At 37.0% G+C, this 5899-nt stretch overlaps 1 non-coding gene across 1 annotated transcript; it reads right to left on the minus strand.

The window, feature by feature from the left end:
- On the minus strand, positions 1–73 carry trnav-uac (transfer RNA valine (anticodon UAC)). The gene has a single exon. It is a non-coding gene; the product is annotated as a tRNA-Val (tRNA).
- Between the last annotated feature and the right edge of the window lie 5826 nt (positions 74–5899).

The following is a 5899-nucleotide window of genomic DNA, read 5'->3' on the forward strand; positions in this document are numbered from 1 at the left end:
TGTTTGCGCCCGGTTTCGAACCGAGGACCTTTCGCGTGTAAAGCGAACGTGATAACCACAACACTACAGAAACCGCTGCTCGATCTTTCTGCAAGTGGTAAACTGAATTTTACCGATATTCATGGCACGTATTCGAATTTCCAAAATAAGGCATTAATGAATTTCTCTGTTACCACTATGATACTTCTTGAATGTGTCAATGAGCATTGTCCCCACCCGGTTTCGAACCAGGGACTTTTCGCGTGTGAAGCAAACGATTTTTTTTTTTTTTTTTTTATCAAAAATGTTTGTTTACAATATTTACAGTACAATCTACTGTTTACAGTACAATCCACAGAGAACAATACAGAAGACACTAGACTAACAGAAGCTGGTGAACAATTCACCCCCTATCAAATTCAAGGGACCCAATGAAAAACAAAGTAAATATCAAAACAGTGCTTTCAAAAATTATAAGTGATACCTCCACTCTCCTCTCGTGAAATTAACCCACTCCCTTCAACAAAAGATTCATCAAAATGTTCCATCCCATAATTAAACAACATATCTATGTGTTTACTGAACAGTGCTATAAAGATACTCCACACCTGAACCCTCTTTCTGTCAAAAGAAACATAATTCCTCCTACAAAAAATAGCATACCTCACAAAACTCAAAACCATATTCAACAAACACACATTAACACCCTCACATTTACCAGACACTCCAAATAACAAAAGTTCCTCCCACGCATACTTTTTCACGAAATCTCCCCCCCAGTTTCTACATAACATTTCCTTAACTTTACAAAAAAAATATTTTAAATCCTCACATTCTATAAACAAATGCATTAGAGTTTCTGGGAAACGTCCACATACATCGCATTCCCTTTCTATCTCACCATTAATTTGCTTTAACACCACCTTTGTAAATATTCTATTATGTCTTAATTTGAAATCATTATTTCACACTCCTTACTATTATATTTTACATTTAAATTTTCCCATATCTTTTTTTCATCTAATTCCGGAAAAACTACTTTCCAAAATTTCTCAGCAGCCGGCCTTCTACACACTTTTCCTACCATTATTCTAGACAATCTTTTCACTGGTATACTAGATAAATGTACTTTCTTCTTACTGCTACCAATGAACAAATTAGGAAATACAAATAAATCTTCTCTTTCAACTTCACTATTTATTAAATCAACCCATGCTCTTGGTATACTATTCTTTATCTTGTTATACATATTATTCACTGTTCCCCTTCCCACCTCTTCATCCCATTCATTGATTATGTCAAAAATAGCTTCCCCAGGTAAAAACCCTGGAATTACCTCATATGTATAATCTTTTATTTGCCGTAGACCTGCACTCATAAATACTTTATTATACAAAACTTTTTCTTTGTTCTTGATTTTCTCATTCAGAAATATAGGTTGATTCATAATCAGGTCAATATGTCCACATTCATAATATACATTAGGCAACAACTCTGCCCATGCATTTAGCACCTCTTTATAAAATCTGGTACCTTTTCAAACATTGCCCTTTTAAGCCCCATCAATAAACCATTATCCTCACAACCACCACTCTCCTCTAAGTAGACTTTAAAGAAGTGTTTCCAGCCATAATCTTCACTGTCATACAAATATTTCTTTACTGTTTTATCCTAATAGCTTTTCTTTTGACATCTAAATCTACAAGTTTTAAACCTCCATCCACATAGTCAGCAATCAATGTTTTCTGAGCTATTCTCACTCCTTTACCATCCCATATAAAATTTGACACCACATTATTCAATTCATTTAGGACCCACTCCGGCATGTCCAGGACTCCCAAAACATACACAAATTGGATAATACCAAAGCATTTGCAACAATTACTTTCCCTTGTAACTTAAGTTTTCTATTTTTCCAGAAATTCAACGTTAGCTTGACTTTATTAAGGATCCCAGTCCAAGTTATATCTTTTGCCTCTTTCTCCTTTACACCAATGTTTACTCCCAGCACTTTAATAAAATCCTTTGCGCTCTTGAATGGAATCTCACACCCTTTACATTGATATCCCCAACAAACATTATTTCAGTCTTCTCTATATTAACTTTAGCACCCGATGCCTTGCCATATATATCTATGATTTCCATAATGCTTCCAATACTTTCTATATCCTTCACAGTACAAGTAGTGTCATCAGCGTACTGATGTACAACCACTGACACCACCACCTGGGATTCCAACACCCCTTACTTCTTTGTTACTATTTATCAATGTAGCTAACGGTTCTGTAGAAACACTGTACAGCAGAGCTGACAAAGGACAGCCCTGCCTTACTGACCTCTCCACAGGGAAAGTATCTGTTAACACTCCGTTACATTTCACACAACTTTAGCCCCACTATACAACAGGTTGATCCAAGATACAAACTTTGGCCCAAACCCAAACCTCTCCATAGTTTGTAATAAAAAGCTGTGCTCCACTCTATCAAAAGCTTTGTTAAAATCCAAACTTAAAACTATACCACCTTCATTTTTCATTTGATTAACAACATCCCTAATTGTACAAATTACATCTGCAATATCTCTTCCAGGTATGCCGTAGGCTTGTGTTGATTCAATAATACTCCCAATCACCTTTTTCATCCTATTCGCTAACACTTTAGTCAGTATCTTATAGTCCGAATTTAGAAGGCTAATAGGCCTATAATTTTCTAACTTTAATCTACTGCCCCTATTTTTGAATAAGATCGTTAACATTCCAGTTGACATAGACTCAGGGATTTCCTTATTCTCTTCCATATAATGAAACACCCTCACTAAAATGGGTGCCAAAATATCTACAAAGACTTTATAGAACTCATTTGTTAAACCGTCCAAACCCGGACTTTTATTACCTTGCGTGCTAACAATTGCTTCCTTGATTTCCATAATCGAAATCTCTTCATCACACATCATTCTCTCTGCCTGCGATACTTTGGCACTAATTGTATCCAACACTTTTACAACACACACTTTATCTACATCATTCTTTTTGTAAAGATTTCTGTAAAAGTTTTCAACTGTCTCTAAGATCCCAACAAAATCATTTACCTTTACACCTCTTTCATCTTCCAACTCTACAATGTAACTCTTAGTTTGTTTTCTTTTTTCCAGACCCCAAAAAAAGGATGTACATTTCTCTCCCTCCAAAGCGTACTGTGCCCTGCTCCTAACAATAGCACCCAAACATTTCTTTTTTTCATAACTACCCAGCTCTGCATGGATTTTCAAATAATTCACAACATCATAGTCTGGATCCGTATCAGCCTTTTCAAGTTCATGCAACATCCTATTCCTAAGCATTATTTCTTTCTGCTTATCTAACCGGTTATGATTTTTTGCGTACCTAATACTCCTATTTTTTACTTTTACTTTCACTTCCTCCCACCATAAACACACATTCTCTTTTAACAGTACATTAGACATTTCATCATTAATACATTCAACAATTTCATTTCTATATCCTTCCTCCTTTAACAGACTGGCATTTAAACACCATACACCTCCCCCTCTCCTCTCCACACCAAAACCCATTTCAAATGACATTACTGCATGATCACTATATGCTGTAAAGGTATATGACACCTTCTTAACATTCTGCACCAATTCTTGTTTTGCTAGACATAAATCAATTCTGCTTTGTTTTAATTCCTTAGAACCACCTGCCTTCTAGAGAATACTCTTCTGTTTGGATTTTCAGCCCTCCATATATCTACTAGATTCTCCTCATTCATAAGTTTCCATAATGCATTTCTAGAAGAGTCATATCTGAATTTAGCACAACTAGAGGCATCCATTCTACTACACCTCACATTAAAATCTCCTATCAGTATACAGTTTTCTGAGCACAGTGTTTTTAATTTGTGAAACATTTCTCTCCTTTCAGATTCAATATTTGAAGCATAAACATTAATTAAACGAAAAACTACATTTTGAACTTCAAATTCAATTACAATAAGTCTACCATCATTGTCAGCATATATTTGTTTTACATTCTGCACCACATCATTTTTATCAAAATAGCCACACCACATGTTTTATCTCCTCCATGACTACAAAAAATTAAAATCAGACCATTTACTCTTAATCTCCTGCATTTGGATTCTGTCCAATTGGTCTCTTGAAAACACAACATGTCTGCCTTAACAGACACTAATACCTGCTCAAATTTTCTCATCTTTCTCAAACTGTTACCATTTAGGGATGCGACTGTAATCATTATTAATGTTTGCAGAAGTATAATCAGAGTCAAACAAGTCCTTTCAAATCCTACTTTTTCTTTTTTCCAAATCCCATCATCTCCCTGGTTTTCGACAATGACCTCTTATTTTTTACAAACAACTGAAGATCCTCACCATCTATTTCATCATCCGTCTCTTTATTGGATTTTTGGGGGGAGCGGCTGTGAAGCCTTTTGAAAAGTGCGCTTTAACAGTACCCGTGACTTCAGTGGACCCAACCCACTCTTTGGTGTAATTCTCACACAGGCTTAAAGCTGGCTCAGGCACCTGAGAAGCACCTTGCACCATCTCCACCTGTGTATGTATTTCACCCATCATGTGCTTCTGTTCCACCTTGTCAGCAGCAGAGACTAAAACCCCGTCTCGTGCTTTGCCATAAGACATTACAGGCTCTTCAAGCTTATCTGCCATTGTCTCTGGAGTCACACTCTCCATGTCACTCTCATCCTCTCTCTCCATCGGCACACTCCCCTCCCCTTCCTCAGACGTGAGGTCCATTGTTTGCAAAAGTAAGTGATCTTCTCCCTTCTTACAGCTACATCTAACTTTGGGTCTGTCACACATTTTGCACACATTTCCTATGTTCCGACATTCTCTGGCATAATGCCCTTGTTCACTACATTTGTGGCATGTGAATTCCGGACATTCCTTTAGTATGTGCCCCGGCTGAATACATAATCTACATACCTTCACTTGATTGTCGTGGATTACACGAAAATATTCAAATCCCTCGACAGTGTTAAATTTAGTAGAATATGGCAAGGATTGCACATTGTCTGTAAACTTTACCTTGCAAAATCTCGTCCCATCTACAATGTCCATTCCTGGCCACATCCTCCTGTTGATTGGCGTGGTCGCCTTCACATTCCAGCCTTTTAGTTTCTCTTCTATCTCCTCATCCGTAATGTATGCGGGCAAGTTCAAAAAGGACACCACCAGCTCATCGTTCCCTAATTCTTTAGCCATGATTTGACAGTTCTTTATCTTTAGCCCGTCTATTAGTCTTTCTTTTCCATTTACATGAGACATTGTTATTTCATACTTATTTCCGTCTTTCATTCGACATCCCAGTATTGCTCCGCAAACTTCCTTTATTCCTCTCAGCAATTCCATCGTTGTTATTTTCCCTTCTCCACTTATTTCCACGTTCACCGTCAGTTCCTTCTCATATGTTCTTTTTTTCAGTTCTTCGTTTAACATTCTGATTTCACTGTTGTCCTTTCTCGTCGTCGTTTGTATTCTTGATGTCGAAGCCATGTTGTCTGTCCGGTTATTTTAAGCAATATCCCCCAAACAGCTCACGCTGATGGGGGACAATAGCAAAAAAGTTTTACAGAAACTTCACTACAGTCACTCACAAACTTTCAAACTTATAAAGCAAATAGACCTCCAAAAACAATGATATTCTCTCTCAAGCACTCAGACACCTGCTTCTCTTCCACTTCTGAAACTCCAAAAAGGGGCGTGTGAAGCGAACGTGATAAACACTACACTACAGAAACTGCTGCTACAATTATCTGCAAGGAGTAAACCGAATTTTACAGATATTCATGACACGCGTTCAAATTTCCAAAATTAGGCATTTATGAAAATAACTATTCTCTGTTAAAAGTACAGTACCTACTGCACGTGTCAAATAGCAC

Source organism: Salmo trutta, unplaced genomic scaffold (genome assembly GCF_901001165.1).
Source record: "Salmo trutta unplaced genomic scaffold, fSalTru1.1, whole genome shotgun sequence".
NCBI classification, from domain to species: domain Eukaryota; kingdom Metazoa; phylum Chordata; class Actinopteri; order Salmoniformes; family Salmonidae; genus Salmo; species Salmo trutta.